This window comes from Somniosus microcephalus, chromosome 9, assembly GCF_052327205.1.
Source record: "Somniosus microcephalus isolate GS21.2 chromosome 9, FLI_Smic_1.0, whole genome shotgun sequence".
Taxonomy (NCBI): Eukaryota; Metazoa; Chordata; class Chondrichthyes; order Squaliformes; family Somniosidae; genus Somniosus; species Somniosus microcephalus.
In genome coordinates, this window is record NC_140995.1 from 123,750,644 (window position 1) to 123,772,723 (window position 22,080).

General features: G+C 44.6%; 1 long non-coding RNA gene across 1 annotated transcript; it reads left to right on the plus strand.

The window, feature by feature from the left end:
* Positions 1-2,703: 2,703 nt before the first annotated feature.
* LOC147112657 (uncharacterized) lies at positions 2,704-21,465 on the plus strand. Its single transcript, XR_015079445.1, has 3 exons — positions 2,704-2,980; positions 7,510-7,590; positions 21,396-21,465. It is a non-coding gene; the product is annotated as an uncharacterized LOC147112657 (long non-coding RNA).
* Positions 21,466-22,080: the final 615 nt, after the last annotated feature.

Below are 22,080 nucleotides of genomic sequence, written 5' to 3' on the forward strand. Positions count from 1 at the left end.
TGGTGACTGTAAGTGGTCCAGCACACATACAGTAAGAAGGTTATAACTATTACCTGGTAGCTCGTAAGTTTTGTTGCCAGTTACATGGCCCTTTTATTCCATAATCGTACACTGAGTTTTCCAAAAGCACTACTGGCATTAACCAATCTGTGGTTCACTTAGTCATCTAGGAGGACATTACATGACATAGTGCTTCTTAGGTAGGTGAACCTATCCACTGCAGACAGTGTGTGCACTCCGATGGTAATATTGGATCGCACATAAGGTTTTTCAGGGCCAGACCAGTATATAACTTCCATCTTCTTCAAATAAGTAGGAAAATTCCTCTATGATTGTCACACACATATCTATTGCCCTTGTGATTAAATAGATGGATAATGGATGCACCACTATACTCTTGCAAAATGATTTTTTTTGGCCACATCAGCTAGAAAAGCTCAGAGGCTGAACTAGTTGGTATATCTCGGCAATGAAACCTGATGCCTTGCCACTGGAGAGAGTCTTGATAGCCTCGATGAACTCAATGAAAAATAGAACAGCAAAAATCAGATTTTTGCTTCTGGTACTAATTCTAGATGTCTCTGAAAAATGTGCCCTTATTACATTTGACCCAAATTACAGTAATTTGTTTTGCATAGTTGTGTATACTAGCTTTCTATGCTTCAGTCCAATCCTTCTTCCTCTGAGAAATAATAAGTTATGATGTTTCCTGCATCAAGTATCAAATGCTTCTGGAGACTCAGTCACTTGGAACAGCTTTTTCTGACTCTGCAGACCTTGGCTCATACATTCCCCCTCCCCATGTATTTTCATAGCTAACTTAAAATATCTGACAAACATCAAATCTTAGTTGTCTTTTCCTTATTTTTGTTGCTTCTATTATTTTCATCATTTGGCAGTACAAATCTACCTCCAGTTTCTACTTACAGTCTTCAAAAAGCTTATATCCAGAAACCATGATCACATTCAGTAACTAGGAACATTTGATGGGTGGCTCATCCTCAGAGTGCTGCTTGTGATGTTGAGTTTGCACAAGACGCTGGTTAGGTCACAGATCTATTGTGTGTATTGCATGCAGTTCTGGGCACCCATTTACAGAAAGGACATTGGAGCCATGAAATTGGTAGAGAAGATTCACTAGAATATGAGGAATGAGAGGTTACACTCCTCTCTATCGGGTGACCCCTACTGGAAGGTGTACATGTGTGTACACCAGGTTAGGGTAGAGTCAGGCTAGTGTGCAATGGTTGAATAAAAAGCTAACAGCCTATTGTCTAACCTCACACATGAAGAATAGTCACTTGGTTGAGGTGCAGAGAGCACTTCTGGAACTATATCCCAGCATGAGAAAGTCCTACAAGGTAGGAAGGAGGAAAAAAAGTCAGTATGAGAACAGCGAGTGTAACCAACTAACATATACTGGAAGTTTCCAGCACACAATGTCCAGAAGTAAGTTTTTTTTAAGCTACATGTTAAACATACCTAGGGATATTGGTATTGCCAAATTGAAAAGTGAGCTCATCATATGCAAGAATGTACCTGAATTCCAAAGACTTGTCCAACATTTCCTTTGTGCCAGTTGTACTGCACAATATGTTGAAGCAAAATAATTTTAGTTGGCATCAACATAAACGATGCAGTATAACTCTGGTGCACTTAGAGAACATAATTGAGACCCCTTCCAGATCAACTAACTCAGTAGTGACTGGGAACTGAACTCTGGATCTTCTGCAGCTAAATGGCACCACTTCTCACTGTTTGACCATTCCAATCACTGGGGGGTAGCAATTTAAAAAGAATCACAGGTGCTTTAGTAGTGTTATTAAGTGGCATAAGAACACTCTTACATACCTGTTTACTTCTGATATCATTCTTGTATCCATCATTTCTTGTGGAGTTGTGCCCTAGATACCTAGAGAGCACTCTCAACTCTTATGTTGCTAGTTTTGTAAACACTGACCAAATGCTCAGTGTAACAGGTGTAAGATTAGTTGGCATCATCCATATAATCTTCTTGGAAATTAATATCAGATAAATTCAATAGCACAGTAGCACTGAACATGCTATGCTGCTCTCTACACCTACAGGGCCTTGAGCACATAAAGCTAGGCTGACACTCCAGTACGGTGCTGGGGGAGTGCTGTACTGTTGGAGGTGCCGTTAAACCAAGGCCCCATCTGCTCTCTCAGGTGAACGTAAAAGATCCCATGGCACTATTTCGAAGAAGAGCAGGGGAGTTATCCCTCAACCAACATAACAAAAAACAGATTATCTGGTCATTATCACGTTGCTGTTTGTGGGAGCTTGCTGTGCGCAAATCGGCTGCCGCAACAGTGACTCCACTTCAAAAGTACTTAAGCGCTTTTAGACGTCCGGTGGTCGTGAACGGCGATATATAAATGCAACTCTTTCTTTCTCTAGGGGCACAAATCCCGACCCTACAAACTGCAGTCCAGGACTCACTATACATTTCTATTACATTCATTCATTATTATAATCGCCCTTCCCTCCGCCGTATTTATAAACTCGGACTGGTTGCACAGCCCGCCCACTTTAGGACGGTTCCGCCAGGTTGCTAATGAATAAAGTAAATACAAACCAGAGGAAAGCAACAGTATCGACTAATCCCAATTAGAGCTTGTTATTCCCTTTTGTTTTCACACCTCACCGCTTTGGGTTTAGAGGGTCACAGAGGAAGTAATGACTCCAGACATCAGAGAATAGGAATTAATTTGTTTCTCTAATTAGCCCCTCCGGAGTCTGGGCTGCTGCTCGTGGCCCGGTGCCGAAGAAGAGGAATGCCCCCGCACAGGACGCGGTGCAGCGAGGTGCCTGGAGCCTGCCTCCCATTGCCCTACAACCCGCATTTATCCCGCGGCAAAAAAGAAAGCCTGTGTCAGAATGGAGATTCCCCAAGTGCAGTGGCTTTAACACTGGCCGAAGCACTGAAGGTGCGTCACACAAGAGACTCGAAAATAAGGTAATTGAACCATTGGTCAGTAAATGCCGACCGTACACAGACTTCGGTTTGTTGAAGCACATTGTCACACAGGAGTAGGAATGATCACATCTATGTTGGGAGCAAAATCCTCACTTAAAAAAAACCTGACTTCGCCCAAAGCTCTCGTGCAACACATCAGGGTGTGCCTGACTATTCATTTAAATGATCCCAACAACATTTAATGTGCACTCCTTCCTCTCACACCGTCTGATTCTTGCCCGTCTTTTTTAAATGCTCATCTCTTTTGAACATTTTTTCAGATAAAGTTTAAATATTTGATCCGAGGATTGGTGTAACACTATTGCATCAGCAGGTCCCATTCTGCGCGAACAGCATTGATGAAGGTGTGAGAAGCTGTCATAGTTAAGTCCACCCCTCGCTGTTTGTTACTCTCCCTGGGGGAATCCTGCAGCTAACACCACGCAATAAGAGTCTTAAAGGAGATGGTCAACCTGTGAAAATAGGTTTGTTCTGATCAGGCTGTTGCCAGGGATCAGAGAAAATTGCAGTATCTGAACCAAACTGAAACATCTTTCCTTATTTATAAACTAATTTACCTAAATAATTAGCAGTTAACTGATTCGCACTTCTTCAAAAAAAAAAGTTTGCTATAGGGAAGTTTTATTTAAAAAGTCTTGGGGTAGTTATAATGTTCCCGATGGCAGAATAAACCATTTCCATTAACAAAGCTGTTTGTTTAAAAGTAAAGGACTTTCAACCAACCAAAAGAACAATACTGCACTTCTTTGGGTTGCTACCATCACATTGCTTTGTTACTGTGCACCTTGGATTAGATGAGGTTAAAGGTTATTCTGCTTCACATCTCAAAGTGATACATGGCTCCATATTGAACTACTGCCAGTTGCCCTTTGTTGCCGTCGCCTGACCCAACCTCTGGCTCTGCTTCCTCTGTGTTTGTTACCTTGTAAGCTCTTAGTTATAAAATGTGTAGTTTGTCACTATTTTAAAAGCTTATTTGTTGCTAACGGGCAAAAGCAAGTAATAAACAGTTAAGGGGGGGGGTAATATTTTACTGGCAGTGAATTTATTGTGAAGTTACCATGCACTGTAGCGTATACACACAAAAGGAATAGCCATCTGTTGAGATGTTATCTTGCCTGAGTGATTTTCCTCTGTTTCAAGTCCAATCCAATTTGTTTTAGTTTGGTTTCTTGATGTATGTCTAAGTGTTGTTTTGAAATGATGGTGCTGCAAATGCTGATCACTGGGGCAGAGATAGAGAGGCACAGAAGAATTGGTTGGGGGGGGGGGGGAAGGCGACCGCTGCAGAAGGATGAGAAAGTGGAGTAGAACAGCAGCCAGGGGTCATGTAATGTGGGAACAAAAACCTGAAGAGGCATAGCTTGGAGTAAGAAAACCAGAGTGGGAGCAGCTGGCAGAGAAAACCCCCGAGGTGGGGCAAAAACCAAATGGTAATGGGAGAAAAAGGGAGTGGGGACAGTTTGGGGAGGGGGCAGGTGTTGAAAAGCTCTGGAGCACCCTGGAAAATGACACCATCCTGGTAAAACAGGAGGAGCCTGCAACAGAGCGAGACCTGTAAAGGATTGAACCAAGAAGATTTGGTGGCATAACTGGGCCTGGGAAGAAAAGAGCAGGTGGTGAAAGAACACAACTTGGGAAGAGAAGTGTAGCAGGATAGGAGCTGGACCCATCATTTTTTAAAATTCCAATGCCAATCCAGAAGGATCACTCTTCAGTGGAAGTGCTGTACATTGACGCAGATAGCCCCTTCTCTTCTCTTAGCATTGACTCCTTGCTGGGGCATGGTTCTAGGGATGCTCGTTACCACCTTCTACCCTGCCATGTTTCCATGTGCCAGCCTTGGAGGTGAATGTTGATAGACTATTGAACTGCTAGAGGCATCAGAGCCAAATCTAATCCTGTCATTTTGTACACATGTGCTTCCACCAGGGGTCGCTGGATTGTGATCAGGAGCAGTAATCCAGCTGACTTTCCTTCCCTACTCTAGTGGCACAATAGTTGTGAAAACAGGTATTTATTGGGAATTAACAATAAAAAAATCTATTGAGTTAAAGGACTTTTTTTTGATTAGTACATTTTCTCCCTTAATTTATACAGTATTTGTTTCTTTTAGCAGCTTCAATTTAAAAAAAAAAGTAAACTTGTTATTCAAAAATGAATTGTAATTTCGGTAGTACATATAAAATAAAGTGAACGTGTGTCAACCAAAGGGGTCCACTTGAATTGTTTCTGCTTCCTATCACTGCTGTCTGTGCACTTCGTCTTTTTAGATTGCTCGCTATCACATAGTGTATTTCCGTTCAGTTTCTACTGAGTTTTTGCTACTTGTAGTGGTTTAGTGTTTGTACCAATACTGTAGCCTATCACCATGTGAATATTGTATTTTTGTTGTAATAGCAAGATTTTCTTACCTGGTAGTTGTCCCTAGCAAATTGTTTTCCATTAGTAATTCCTAGGTGAGACACTAATTCAATCCACAATCTGCAGTGCGTACACTGTTGCAAAGGTTAGACTTTATTGAATGACTAGTGCGATAACTTCAAACTTAAATCTCTGTCTCCCTGGAAAGATGAAGATCAAAAACCTTCCAGCATGAGACTAGCTATCCCTTAACATTACTCCAAACCAAAGCTCTGCTGCTTGTACCTAACTCTCTCCAAGTCCCATTCACCCATCACCCCATGCTCGCTGGTCTGCATTGGCTCCAATGTTCCCTCTAAACCATGCAGCAGTGGGAAAGATCCCGTGCAGGCCGCTCACCTGCTTTTCCATTGTAATTATCATGCATGTGCAGAAACTTAAAGATGGTGCATTAAAAGAAAGAGGCCACACAGAACAAAGTGCAGCTTACAGGGAACATTGATTGGCTCCCAGTCCGAGAATTAAAATTCTCATCCTTGTGTTCAAATCCCTCCATGGTCTCGACCTCCCTATCTCTGTAACCTCCTCCAGCCGTATAACCCTCCCGTGATCTCGGCGCTTCACCAATTGTGGCTCACTGCACGTCCCTGATTTTCATCGCTCCACATTTGACAGCCATGCCTTCAGCTGCCTGGGCCCTAAGCTCTGGAATTCCCTCCCTAAACCTCTCCGCTTCTCTTCCACTTCAAGTCATTCCTTAATATCTACCTCTTTGACCATTTTTTTGGTCACCTGTCCTAATATATCTTTTTAATAGGTGTTAAATTTTGTCTGATAATGCTCCTGTGATGGGATGTTTATACTATGTTAAAGGGGTTATATAATGCAAGTTGTTGTTGACATTCTGACCTATTAAAGACTAAAGTGAATTAATAATACCTGTATAAATAATAGCCTGGAATTTGCAGTCAGGATGACGGTGAACTGGCAGCTTTTGCTGTCATTCTGCCTTTGAAACTGACCACAACTTTGGATTTAGCGGAAATCCCAAAGTTGCGGTCAGTCATTCACTGCTCTGAAGCAGGCTGCACTGTTCCCCACCCCCAACTCCCACAGAGCTGGTAATCCGTGTAATTGGCCAAATCATTGAAACTGATAAAAACTTCGGCTCTTCCACACTAAGTACGCTGTTAAATTCCCCACCAAAAGTTAGATCCAAAGGGATTAGGTGTAACTGGAATTTTGACAGCATTATTACTGCTAAACAAATTTTAAGGGACTGGAAAACTAAATTAAATTTTGTCCAGTGTGAAATTTGTCCATTTTAATAAAAATTATAAATTTTTAGAAACGTTAAAAAAAAGTTTTTCACTTTTTTTTAAGTTTGTCGCTCGTTTATTTCAGGTTTGCCTTTTGCACATGTGAGAACCCCAATCTTTGTTTTGCTCTCTCTAACATTTTTAAAAAGTTAGAATTTGTTCTCTGTCTGAGAATTCTACCTTTTGATTGGCTGCTTAGACAGCCTGTTGACGTCACAGCAGTTTGCACAAGGGAATCTCCATTAACTACCATTGATTTGAATTGAAGGTCGGAAAACCCAAAATAACACGACTGCGAGATCCGTGTGCGAAGTGTACTTCGGGGCCAGCAGCGAACGCCTTTGCTTCTCTGCAGACTGCACATTCCAGGCCATTATTATGAACAGAAGAAAGAGCTTGCACTGAAGTAAAGTCCAAGCAAGTTCTTTCCATTGCAAAACTTGTTTATATACCACGTTTATAATGCTATGACAGAAGCAACAGAAAAGGATGGCAAAATGAATTATTTAAAATTTAGATGCTGAGACATGGGATTGTAAACCTTTTATGGGTAGGGTGTTGGTGGTGATGTAATTCAGATTTGACAAGCTGACCTGAGTGTTTTTCTAATTGGCAAGTATTAAATTAGGTCACTAACTTTTTATGTTTAACTTCTGCTTTGTAGGGTAAATATGTGTGGCTAAGGGAGGTGGACCCTGATTTAAAAAGTAATGAATTGGAAGAGCAGAAGTTTAGGTGTTTTTTTTTACTAATATAACATGTTCTTTACTTTTATTGACTTCATTTGTATAATTAGAAATTTGTAATTTTCTTACATTTTCTCAGAACCATAGATGGAAACACCTTGAGGTGGTTTGTAGAATCCTTGTGTTCCTCAAAGCAAGACAAATTGCTTTTACGTGGGAGGTAAGCTTTGTGCCATTTCAGTGACAAAGCAAATCAAAGCATTTGTTTAAACTACTAAAACACAAATGATCACATGCAACATAATGGGTACATAGGAGTAATTGTGTAATTGTAATGCAACACAATTATCTGAGGTTGTAATCACAAATTGCAGGAACTAAGCTTGAGCAATTTCTATATTACTGTATGAATCCTGAACTGAAATTGTATACACTGAATTTTATTGGGATCCTTTTATGCAGCGTAGTGTCCATTTCATTTGCCCATACAATCAGTGATAACATTTGCTATTAAATGTATTCCAGGCTGTTAAGAGCGGCAAGAGAGGAAATAACAGAAGCTTTGACCATCATTTTCCAATCTCTCTGGCTACAGGTGTGGTGCCAGAGGACTGAAGAACTGCTAATGTTGTACCATTGTTTAAAAAGGGAGAAAGGGATAGATTGAGTAATTACAGGCCAGTCAACCTAATTTTGGTGGTGGAAAAATTATTGCAAAAAATTCTGAGGGACAGTATAAATCATCATTTAGAAAATCACATTAATCAAGGGCAGTCAGCATAGATTTGTTAAGGGAAGGTCACATCTGACTAACTTGATTGACTTATTTGAGGAGGTAACAAGGAGGGTCGATGAGGGTAATGCATTTGATGTTGTCTACATGGATTTTAGCAAGGCTTTTGGCAAACTCCCACATGGCAGGTTGGTCAAAAAAGTAACAGCCCATGGAATCCAAGGGAAAGTGGCAAGTTGGATCCAAAATTGGCTCAGTGGCAGGAAGCAAAGGCTAATGGTCAACGGGTGTTTTTGTGACTGGAAGGGTGTTTCCAGTGGGGTTTCACAGGGCTCAGTATTGAGTCCCTTGCTTTTTGTGGTAGATATCAGTGATTTAGACTTCAATGTAGGGGGGCATGATTTAAAAAGTTTGCAGATGATACAAAAATTGGCTGTGTGGTTGAGTGAGGAAGATAGCTGTAGACTGCAGGAAGATATCAATGTACTGGTCAGGTGGGCAGAACAGTGGCAAATGGAATTAGATCCGGAGAAGTGTGAGGTAATTCATTTGGGAAGGGCTAACAAGGCAAGGGAATCTATATATATAAATCTGTCATTCTGTCATTCTGTGCGCTCGAAAGTTACAGGGCGTACCTACGCGCGCATTACCTCCAAAGAAAGCTTACGCTTCCGTGTGGTAAACCACTTTTATCGTTCACTATCGTTACACTATGGTTATCACTGTTTATATCGTTACACTATGGTTATCACTGTTTACACTGTTGTATCACTACACAAGGTCACCTCTTGTCACGCTGTTATACCTGGGCTGACCACAGCTGACTCCGCCCATGGCTCCGCCTGCTTGCCCAGGTATAAAGGTGGTCGACTGGCTGGTATTCCTCCTTGTTGGACCCGATCACCCACGAGGGTGGGCTCTGTCATTTAGCCAATAAAAACCTATAGTTACTATCTTAACTCGTCGCTTTTCATTGGATGAATTGATAGGTATATCAATTTTATTGGCTAAATTTTGAAATGAGTGGACCGGAGCAGCCAAACGACCAGCCAAACGGCCAGCTACAACAGCCACAGCAGCCGGCCTGGCTGCGAGCCCTCCGACCGCCGTACTTGGATCTAAACCCACAGGCAGCGAACTCAGCCCTCGACTTCAAACACTGGCTGAGCTGTTTCGAATCCTACCTGGGAGAATCCGGTGTGCCTCCGGGATCCAAACTAAGAGTTCTGACCGCCCAAGTGAGCCCTAAAGTATTTGCATTCATCCAGGAACTTACTACATACGAGGACGCCCTCAATCTGCTGAAAGAGCAGTACCGGAGCCCGGTAAATTCTATGTATGCCAGACATCTCCTAAGATCCCGCTCGCAACAGCCAGGAGAGTCTGTAGATGAATTTTTACGGGCGCTACAAACACTCGGCAGGGACTGTGACTTTAAAGCTGTAACGGCGGCAGAAAATACTGAAGGGAATATCCGCGATGCCTTCGTGAAAGGCCTTCGGTCCGACTACTCACGGCAAAGACTGCTCGAATCAAAGGACCTCGACCTGAATACAACTGCAGCCCTCGCTCGCTCTCTGGAAGTGGCCCATCGGGACCTCGAGGCGTATTCCAGGTACTGTGCTGTGCGACCCTGGGACTCGGGCCTGACCCCGGCCGCAATACCCCTCGCACCGCCGCCTCTGGGACCTACCTCAGCGTCGGCGTCCCAGAACCGATCGGGACTGCCACCCCCGGTACCGGCTGCGACATCGGAGCCCCGCGATCGGGCCGCCGGCTGCTTCTTCTGTGGCCAGGCGAAACACCCGAGGACGCGCTGCCCTGCAAGAAACGCGACCTGCTCCAATTGCCACAAGAAAGGCCACTTCGCGAAGGCCTGCAGGGGGAGAGCCACAGACGCCAGCAGTGCCTCATGCGAGTTGTGGGGGCGGCCATCTTTCATCAAGGCCACAGATGCCAGTATCCCCTCGTGTGAGTCGTGGGGGTGGCCATCTTTGATCAAGGCCACAGACGCCAGCAGGGCCTCATGTGAGTTGTGGGGGCGGCCATCTTCTCCGCCATTTTATTCAACGTCATGGGCGCCGCCATTTTGTCCACCACACTCGTCCGCCACCTTGTCTCCAGACCCGACCACCGCCTCATCCGCAGACTACAGCAGCTCGCTCAGCCATACACTAGCCTCCGTCACACTGGACCAAGCTCGCCCGCATCACCTGTCCAAGTCCATGATGGACATCAAAGTAAACGGCCACGCCACGACCTGCCTGTTCGACAGCGGAAGCACGGAGAGTTTCATCCATCCAGACACGGTGAGCCACTACTCCCTCACTGTCCGGCCAACGCGCAACCGGATCTCGATGGCGTCGAGGTCCCATTCTACAGACATCAGCGGCTACTGTGTTGTGACCCTGTCGGTTAGGGGCACGGAGTATAAAAATTTTAAACTCCTCGTCCTGCCCCAGCTCTGCGCTGCCGTCCTACTAGGGCTGGACTTCCAATCCCACCTTCAAAGTGTCACTTTGGCATACGGTGGACCCCTCCCCCCCACTCACAGTCGACAACCAGCAGCCTTTAAACCGCCCACCGCGTACCACCTGCGGCCTATCCACCCTCAAGGTCCCACCCCCCTCCCTGTTCGCTAACCTCACCCGCGACTGTAAACCCGTCGCCACCAAGAGCAGGCGGTACAGCGCCGGGGACAGAGCTTTTATTAGCTCTGAGGTGCAGCGTCTCCTGAAGGAGGGCATCATCGAGAGGAGCAACAGCCCCTGGCGTGCCCAGGTCGTAGTCGTTCAGACCGGCAATAAAAACCGCCTGGTCATCGACTACAGCCAAACCATAAACCGGTACACCCAGCTGGACGCATACCCCCCTCCCCGCATAGCTGATATGGTCAATCAGATTGCACAGTACCGGGTATTCTCCACCATCGACCTTAAGTCGGCCTATCACCAACTCCCTATCCGCCCTGAGGACCGCCAGTATACCGCCTTCGAGGCGAATGGCCGCCTCTACCACTTCCTTAGGGTTCCCTTCGGCGTCACCAACGGGGTTTCGGTCTTCCAAAGGGAGATGGACCGGATGGTTGACCAGAACGGGCTGCAGGCCACGTTCCCTTATCTAGATAACGTCACCATCTGCGGCCGCGACCGGCAGGACCACGATGTTAATCTGGAGAAATTCCTCCGTACGGCCGAACGGCTGAACCTCACTTACAATAAGGAGAAATGTGTGTTTAACACCTCGCGTCTTGCCATCCTCGGCTGCGTAGTAGAGAACGGAGTCATCGGCCCCGACCCCGAAAGAATGCGCCCCCTCATGGAGCTTCCCCTCCCCCACTGTCCAAAGGCACTGAAGAGAACCCTGGGGCTCTTCGCTTACTATGCCCAATGGGTGCCGAATTATGCGGACAAAGCCAGACCCCTCATGAAGTCCACCTCCTTCCCCCTGACGACAGAAGCGTGCGCAGCCTTCTCCCTCATAAAGGGAGACATTGCTAAGGCCACAATGCACGCGGTAGATGAGTCTATCCCTTTCCAAGTGGAGAGCGATGCATCCGACTTCGCCCTAGCTGCAACCCTTAACCAGGCAGGGAGACCTGTGGCCTTCTTCTCAAGGACCCTCCAGGGCCCTGAGATCCGACACTCTTCGGTCGAGAAGGAGGCCCAGGTGATCGTGGAGGCAGTACGACGCTGGAGGCATTACCTGGCAGGCAAACAATTTACCCTCCTCACCGACCAGCGTTCGGTCGCTTTTATGTTTAATAACAAGCTGAGGGGCAAAATCAAGAACGACAAGATCTTGAGGTGGAGAATCGAGCTCTCCACCTATGATTATGATATCTTGTACCGGCCTGGTAAACTGAACGAACCCCCAGATGCTCTATCACGAAGTACATGCGCAAATTGATAGACTGCAGGCCCTCCACAACGACCTCTGCCACCCCGGGGTCACCAGACTTTACCACTTCATTAAGGCCCGCAACCTGCCGTACTCCATCGAGGAGGTCAGGACCATGACCAGGAACTGCCAAACCTGTGCCGAATGCAAACCGCATTTCTTTAGGCCGGACAGAGCAAGCCTGATCAAGGCCACCCGCCCCTTCGAGCGCTTGAGCATCGATTTTAAGGGGCCCCTCCCGTCCTCTGACCGTAATGTGTACTTCCTCAACATCATTGAGTACTCCCGTTTCCCCTTTGCCTTCCCCTGCCCAGACATGACCAGTACCACGGTCATCAAATGCCTGAACGACCTCTTCGCCTTGTTCGGGTTCCCGAACTATATACATAGCGACCGGGGCTCATCCTTCATGAGCGAGGAACTTCGCCAGTTCCTACTAGCGAGAGGCATTGCTGCAAGCAGGACCACCAGCTACAACCCCCGAGGGAACGGCCAGGTGGAAAGAGAGAACGCGACTGTCTGGAAGGCCGTTCTCTTAGCCTTAAAGTCTAAGGGCCTCCCAACCTCTCGCTGGCAGGAAGCCCTCCCGGCAGCGCTGCATTCCATCCGGTCACTGCTTTGCACGGCCATTAACGCCACCCCCCATGAACGAATGTTCGTTTTCCCCAGGAAGTCGACTACAGGAACCTCGCTACCAACATGGCTGACTTCTCCGGGGCCCGTCTTGCTGCGAAAGCACGTGAGGGCCCATAAAACGGACCCCCTGGTCGAGAGGGTGGACCTCCTGCACGCCAACCCCCAGTACGCCTATGTGGCATACCCAGACGGGCGGGAGGACACAGTCTCCTTACGAGACCTTGCACCCTCGGGCACCCCTGAGACACCACCGTTACCCCCCCACCACCCCCCCCCCAAATCCAGCCCAGGTAGACGGCATGCCGGAACCCCATGAGCCTTCGCCGACCACGCAGACACCAGCATTAACATCGGATACTGCATCACCGCCACCGCTGCTGCGCCGATCAGAAAGACTTACGAGGCCTCCGGACAGACTGACATACCCGAACTGGTAGTACACTTCACCCCGCCGGACTCAAATCTAAACAAGGGGTGAATGTGGTAAACCACTTTTATCGTTACACTATGGTTATCACTGTTTACACTGTTGTATCACTACACAAGGTCACCTCTTGTCACGCTGTTATACCTGGGCTGACCACAGCTGACTCCGCCCATGGCTCCGCCTGCTTGCCCAGGTATAAAGGTGGTTGACTGGCTGGTATTCCTCCTTGTTGGACCCGATCATCCACGAGGGTGGGCTCTGTCATTTAGCCAATAAAAACCTATAGTTACTATCTTAACTCGTCGCTTTTCATTGGATGAATTGATAGGTATATCATTCCGAGACGGTTTTAAGCATATTTACGTTTCGGCCGGGCTAAAATCGCGCCCGCGGTATCCCAAAAACCTTCAACATTCGGCTCATTAGCATCTCATTATCCGCTCATTGGTCGACCTTGAGGTCACTCTGTCGCTAATCGTACGGCGGCTTGCTGCCGCGTGCGGCCGGGCCAATCGGTGCGTGTGGGCGGTCCTTATCGTTCTGAACCGAGGTGAGTCGCCGCCATCTTGCTTCCATTCTTTTTCCTGCTTTCTGCGTCTTTCTTTTCAAATATACATTTCCACCAAAATAAAATTGAATTTATTAAATTGTTTTTAAATAAATCACTCATTTGTAAACCTAACCTGAACATTCTTTTTCCTACCTTTCCCCGTTTTTTTTCTTAGGCCTCAAAGCCTGCGCCTTTCTTGCCCAGCCAGGCCCGAGCTAGGTGATTGCGCTTCTGCTAAGCTCCTCACCACCCCCCCCCCGCCGTGTCACATTACCCAGGGCAACGGCGTCGGCCACGAGGGTCAGGGTGCGCGCGCAGCAGGAGCAGGTGAGACGCGGCGTCTCTGTTCCGCGCTCGGCGGGGGGGGGCGGGGCTCAGCCGCCGGCCGTCTCTCAGAGCCGCAATCAGGCTCGGCCGGGGGGGGCGGGGCTCGGCCGCCGGCCGTCTCTCTGAGCCGCAATCAGGCTCGGCCGGGGGGGGGGCGAGGCTCGGAGGGCGGGGCTCTCGGCCCGGGGGGGGCGGGGCTCGGAGAGCGGGGCTCTCGGCCTGGGCCCTTCCCGCCTCTCTCGTTCTCGCTCTCGCTCTCTCTCTCAACAACAACATGCCCTCGAAAAAGCCTCAGCACCGCCGGGCACTTCAGCTAGTACACAATAAATGGTTGGATACTAAGAAATGTAGGGGATCAGAGGGACCTTGGCGTGCATGTCCACAGATCCCTGAAGGTAGCAGGACAGGTAGATAAGGTGGTTAAGAAGGCATAGGGGATACTTTCCTTTTTATTAGCTGAGGCATAGAATATAAGAGCAGGGAGGTTATGCTAGAACTGTGTAAAACACTAGTTAGACCACAGCTAGAGTACTGTGTGCAGTTCTGGTCACCACATTACAGGAAAGATGTGACTGCATTAGAGAGGGTACAGAGGAGATTTATGAGGATGTTGCTAGGACTGGAGAATTTTAACTGAGGAAAGATTAGATAGGCTGGGGTTGTTTTTTTTGGAACAGAGGAGGCGGAGGGAAGACTTAATTGAAGTGTATAAAATTGTGAGGCCTAGATAGAGTGGATAGGAAGCACCTTAGCAGAAAGATCAGTAACCAGGGGGCATAACTTTAAAGTAATTGGTAGAATGATTAGAGGAGAGTCAAGGAGAACTTTTTTTCACCCAGAGGGTGGTGGGGGGTCTGGAACTCACTGCCTGAAATTGTGATAGAGGCAGAAACCCTCGTCGCATTTAAAAAATACTTGGATATGCACTTGAAGTGTCGTAAACTGCAAGGCTATGGACTAAGAGCTGGAAAGTGGGATTAGGCTGGATAGCTCTTTTTCAACCGGCACAGACAAGATGGGCTGAATGGTCTCCTTCTGTACCGTAAATTTCTGTGATTCTATTATTTGCTATCAATGTACTCCATATCTTACATGCTGAACATTATAACACACAAAAGGATTATTCTAACCTAATCCTTGCAAGGTTTATTGAGTGACAACATTTGATTTCTGGGAACTAATACAATTGTTTGCAAGTCTAATATCTCTCGCAGTTCTATAGTGGTGTAATAATTTGTTTCACTCTTTTTAATGTAAATTCTTGCATTCTGCTTTATACCCTTTTAAAGGGGCTACATAACTTGGTGGCAGGAACAATTTGTTTTATGCAGCATAAAACAGTTGTCTTCCTGCTACCCCCCTCCCACCCCAAAGCTGCCCTTTCTTAAAATCAGTTGAAAAGTACACATTTTCTATAAAATAAGCCTCAAACTGTAAATTACCATAACATTCTTGAATTTAGTTGAAAAGAAAACAATCAGATTTATTAAGTTATGACTTGATGAGGGACAATATTTAAACTGTGGTTTTTAAAGCTGCACTGTCTATTCAAGCACACTTGTTAAAATAACCATTACCTGTGTTGCAACCACAGCATCCCAAAGGGCATTTCCACGTGTGGCATCCATTAAAAAAGGAGTTTTGCTATTGTTTACATTTGCAGAGATCAGTTAGCTATCCATCACTTCATGGATAGTAACAAAGAACACTGCTGTTAAACTGGTTTTCATCACCGCAGGTAGCACTGCATGAAGATAGAAGTCAGTATTTGCGTAGAAGCACGTCTATCTGAAAAGTTATTGGGGCTGAATTTGCGATCATCAAAAAATCTACACATTTACCTGGTGGTCTGGGAGATATGGAAGCTTGTGATCCTGGGCCTCTCCTGGTAGAAATGCATAGAGGCCCACGTATCCCAGGGGCACATGCAGTTCGCAAGTGCCCCTGGGATCATAGAAACATAGGAGCAGGAGTAGGCCATTCGGCCCTTCAAGCCTGTTCCGCCATTCAATATGATCATGGCTGATCCTCTATCTCAATATGATATTCCCGTGCTCTCCCCATACCCCTTGATGCCTTTTGTGTCTAGAAATCTATCTATCTCCTTCTTAAATATATTCAGTAACTTGGCCTCCACAGCCTTCTGTGGTAGAATTCCACAGGTTCACCACCCTCCTGAGTGAAGAAATTCCTTCTCAGCTCAGTCCTAAATGTCCTACCCCGTATCCTGAGACTGTGACGCCTCGTTCTAGATTCCCCAGCCAGGGGAAACATCCAGTCTGTCTAGCCCTGTCAGAATTTTATACATTTCAATGAGATCACCTCTCATTCTTCTAAACTCGAGTGAATACAGGCCTGATCGACCCAATCTCTCCTCATACGACAGTCCTGCCATCCCAGGAATCAGTCTGGTGAGCCTTTGCTGCACTCCCTCTATGGCAAGTATATCCTTTCTTGGGTAAGCAGACCAAAACTGCACACAGTATTCCAAGTGTGGTCTCACCAAGGTCCTGTATAACTGTAGTAAGACATTCTTGCTCCTGTACTCAAATCCTCTTGCAATGAAGGCCAACAAACCATTTGCCTTCCTAACTGCTTGCTGCACCTGCATGTTCACTTTCAGTGGCTGTTGTACAAGGACACCCAGGTTCCTTTGTACATCAACATTTCCCAATCTATCACCATTTAAATAATACTCTGCTTTTCTGTTTTTCCTACCGAAGTGGATAACTTCACGTTTATCCACATTATACTGCATCTGCCAAGTATTTGCCCACTCACTCAACTTGTCTAAATCACCTTGAAGCCTCGTTGCATCCTACTCAATCCCACCTAGTTTCGTGTCGTTAGCAAACTTGGAAATATTACATTTGGATCCCTCATCCAAATCATTGATATATATTGTGAATAGCTGGGGCCCAAACACTGATCCCTGCGGTACCCCACAAGTCACCACCTGCCACCCCAAAAAAGACCCATTTATTCCTACTCGCTGTTTCCTGTCTGTTAACCAATTTTCAATCTATGCCAGTATATTACCCTCAATCCCATGTGCTTTAATTTTGCACACTAACCTCTTATGTGGGACTTTATCAAAGGCCTTCTGAAAATCCAAATACACCACATCCACTGGTTCTCCCTTATCTATTCTACCAGGTACATCCTCAAAACACTCCAGTAGGTTTGTCAAACACTATTACCCTTTCATAAATCCATGTTGACTTTGTCTAATCCTGTTGATATTTTCCAAGTGTCCTGTTATCACATCCTTTATAATAGACTCTAGCATTTTCCCTACTACTGATGTTAGGCTAACCGGTCTGTAGTTCCTAGTTTTCTCTCTCCCTCCTTTTTAAATAGTGGGGTTATATTTGCCACCCTCCAATCTACAGGAACTGTTCCATAATTTATAGAATTTTGGAAGATGACAACCAATGCATCCACTATTTCCATGGCTACCTCTTTTAGTACTCTGGGATGCAGATTATCAGGCCCTGGGGATTTAACAGCTTTCAGTCCCATTAATTTCTCCAGCACTTTTTTTACTAATACTAATTTCCTTTAATTCCTCCTTCTCACTAGCTCCTTAGTTCCCTAGCATTTCTGGGAAGTTATTTATGTCCTCTTCCATGAAGACAGAACCAAAATATTTGTTTAATTGCTCTGCCATTTCCTTGTTCCCCATTATAGATTCTCCCGTTTCTGACTGTAAGGGACCTACATTTGTCTTCACGAATCTTTTCCTTTTTACGTACTTGTAGAAGCTTTTACAATCCGCTTTTATGTTCCTTGCAAGTTTACTCTCGTACTCTTTTTCCCCTCTTAATCAATCTCCTGGTGATCACATGGGCCAGCCCAACCAATGAAAGAAGGGAATCCCCATTCATACTTATGCAAATTCCGTACGTACAGAACTGTCATAAGTATGAATGGGGATGACTTAAATACACGAACACATGAACTTTTTTAATTACATATAAATAATTAAAATGCCATTTCATTAAATATTTTAAACAAATTTACTTTTTTGAGAGAAATTATGTTTTAACAGGGCTAAATATAAACTTATTGGACATGGTTTTTAATGTATAAATGAGTGATAACATTTTATTTTTCTGTTTTTTTTAAAGCTCTTATGCTGGTAAAAGCAGGCCTTGCACCTGCTTTTACCAGGCGTAAGAATTCCACGGCCTTGCAGCGGGCGGAAGTTGGACAAATAGCGCAACTCTCCACCCGCAGAGGCCCTTTTCCTGGGGACGTGGAGGATCGTGTGAAGAAGATTCTTGACAGATCGCAAGTGCTGGGTTTCAGCGCATGCGCTTTGCATGCCTAAACCCGGAACTTGCATGGCCCCTACGGGCGCATACACACCTCGTACCCACTCGTAGGGGTCGCAAAATATGGCCCATTAGTATACAAATTGAAAAACAGTTTTAACTGGTTTCATTGTTTATTTGGGAACAACAGTGGTTGATACAGGAATAGCTTGATAATTTGTGTAAGCATTGCAGAATTGTAATATGTGATACTGTGAGATAATCTAAGGGAGTTAGAAGGTAACTTTTTTTAAAGAACAACCAACCAATCAATCACTAGCAAACCATGATAATCAATGAAATACAGTAGTTGTACTTATACCAACAATAGTTGAGATTAGGTTTAACTTCAAATTAACTCTGTCCATGTCAAATTCTGAGACTATAGCGAAGCCCATAGGGCAAATAAAAATTTGGCTGAACTGCAAGAATTTTTTTGGGCTATGGGAAAAATGAAGAAATCGCTACTAATTTACAAGAAAGCTGAGCCAAGCAGATTAAAGCCTGGCTATTACTTTAATCAACCAGTCAAGTGCATCTTAAAAAGTATTTGGATATGCAATTGAAGTGCCATAACCTGCAGAGCTACAGACCAAGAGCTGAAAGTGGGATTGGGCTGGATAGCTCTTTTTCAGCTGGCACAAACATGGTGGGCCGAATGGCCTCCTTCTGTGCCAAAAATTTCTAATATTCTATAAGTTTAGGTGGGTTAAACTCTTGTTACTCCCCTCAGTGATTAGTAGGCAAAGTTAGTGAAGTTATTTCTCTGGGTAATAGATTTGAGAGATGGTGACAACGTTTAGTTGATGCCGTTTATCCATAGAAACATAGGAGCAGGAGTCGGCCATTCGGCCCCTCGAGCCTGTTCTGCCATTTAATGAGATCATGGCTGATCATCCAGATTCAGTACCCTGTCCCTGCTTTCTCCCCATATCCCTTTAGCCTTAAGAAATATATCTAACTCCCTCTTGAATATATTTAATGAATTGGCCTCAACGGCCTTCTGTGGTAGAGAATTCCACAGGTTCACCACTCTCTGGGTGAAGAAATTCCTCCTCATCTCAGTCCTAAATGGCTTACCTCTTATCCTTAGACTGTGACCCCTGGTTCTGGACTCCCCCCCGCCATCGGGAACATCCTTCCTGCATCTAGTCTGTCTAGTCCTGTTAGAATTTTATGTTTCAATGAGATCCCCTCTCATTCTTCTAAACTCTAGCAAGTACATGCCCAATCGACCCAATCTCTCCTCATACGTCATTCCTGCCATCCCAGGTATCAGTCTGGTGAATCTTTGCTGCACTCCCCCCATGGCAAGAATATCCTTCCTCAGATAAGGCGACCAAAACGGCACACAATACTCAAGATGTGGCCTCACCAAGGCCCTGTACAACTGCAGCAAGACATCCTTGCTCCTGTACTTGAATCCTCTCGCTATGAAGGCCAACATACCATTTGCCTTCTTAACCGCCTGCTGCACCTGCATGCTTGCCTTCAGTGACTGGTACACAAGGACGCCCAGGTCTCATTGCACTTCCTCTTTTCCCAATCTATTGCCATTCAGATAATAATCTGCCTTCCTGTTTTTGCCACCAAAGTGGATAACCTCCCATTTATCCACATTGGGCAGATGCAGTATAATCACCCAACCTGTCCAAATCATACTGGAGTTTCTCTGCATCCACCTCACAGCACACACACCCACCCAGCTTTGTGTCGTCTGCAAACCTGGAGATATTGCATCTTGTTCCCTCGTCTAGATCATTAATATATATTGTGAATAACTGGGGTCCTAGCACCGATCCCTATGGTACCCCACTAGTCACTGCCTTCCACTCGGAAAAAGACCCGTTTATTCCAACTCTTTGCTTCCTGTCTGCCAACCAGTTCTCTATCCAAGTCAGTACCTTACCCCCAATCCCATTTGCTTTAACTTTGCACGCTAATCTCTTATGCGGGACCTTTATTGAAAGCCTTCTGAAAGTCCAAATGCACCACATACTTTTAATAAGTCTGACTTTTTTTTCTCCCTAAATTAATCCAGTTTTATTTATAGCATCTTTAGTGTTCTGGGTTCCATAAATATTTCAATGCACACCTTGTCAAGAGTTACTTTAATGGGAGCAAAGAAAATGTACAATCTAGCTCTCCAGACGAAAATGCTGTATAAAAACGCATGAGTTATTTATCTTCCTTCCATAAGTCTGTTCTTAAGTCTGTTCAGGCTGCTGTTTAACTGCACTCCACTCCGCACAATAACTGTTCTGCTCTGATTGCTGATTCATTTTCATCGCATTTTCAGGTTAGTTATATGTTGGTTTGAGTCCTTTCAGCATACTGTTTCTTGTGTTACAAATTATTCTTTTTTGCACTTTGAGTAAGGAAACTGATCTGTTCAAAATGTTCTTCCTAGTGCACGTGGAACTATCCTCCCACAAGCAGTCAACATCTTCGAGAGAAAGAGGGTGCAAATGGATATTTTCAGAAATGTTGTGATTTTTCTTTTTAAAGTTAATTTAAGATCTGAGTTCTTAAGACTTCATATAATTTTGTGATGAAATTGAAAATTGCATTTAATACTTGAGTTTGATTAATTTGTATGCAAATGATATTTGGCAATCCTGAAAAGAATGAGGTTTCCCTTGATTGTGCATCTTCTCCTTTTGGTTTAACCAATAAAATTCCACAGAATACTTTTGATTTTTTTTAAAATTCTTAGATCAATGCAATTTGGACTATTTCACCTCTTTAAACCATCTCTTTGACCAAGATGATCAGTGTTTGTCGCAAGACGTGTTAGAACATGACTTTCTATGAGTATTTGAAATTTTAAAAATACTGGTGCAAACACATCATTTATTTTGTAGCTGTTTAATTATAAAAAGGCTTTTATGGAGGGGGAAGAGTTCGTTTAAAAAAAAAACTGAAGTGAAATACTCAATTCCACCAGACCTATTCTTAATCCAGCAAAATGCAATTTATACTTAGTCCATCATTTAATTATATAAGTTCCTAAAATAATGCATTTTTGAAATTATTTTATCAGTATTAAATCTACAAAACTATTATACTATATAGCTGTTAGTGTAAAAAAACTTTTGTTTTGGCATATTTTAAAAAGAGCATATTAATCTCTCAGGCATGAAGAAATTCATCAACAAAATCAGAACAAGCGTAGAGCTCTTCCTCGTTTGAGCAACAGAAAAGGTAAGAGTTGATCAGCTATCAGCGTATGGTTACTGGCTTCTGCTTTAGTTATTCAAAGCTTTGGCTGCACATATGTCATTTATACTTTGTGTTCTGTGGAGGCTGCTATGAAGCTTGATGGAATAAAAGCTGTCACTCATGATTAACTACATTTGATAATTTATGCTATTTTGCTGTTGGCAAACAATGTATACATAATTGAATTAAGTGCTCTTCTGTACATTTAACACATGAATAAATAATTACCCATATTGTAGAAAATCACAAGTCAAAATTAAGATGGTGATGAGGTGCCATTTTGCTTCAATTTCGATGCAATTTGAGTCCATTAGAATTAACAAATTAAAACTGCCCAATTAGGATGTACCTGTAGTAATGCTACCCTCACACTTCTCCATCACCTTCTGTCTAAGTGCTTTACAGAGTAGTATGTGGAGAAAAGGAGGAATGGGGGAGCTAAAGATAGTTGAACACTGGATTTTTATGTAGTTTTTGAAGGCAGGGAGGGAGGTGATTAGGTGGAGTTGATGAGGGAAGCACGTTCTAGACGTGCAGACATAGGCTGGAATTTTCTGTACCTCGGCGGGTCGGGTGCAGGCAGTCACTGTGGTGGGTCG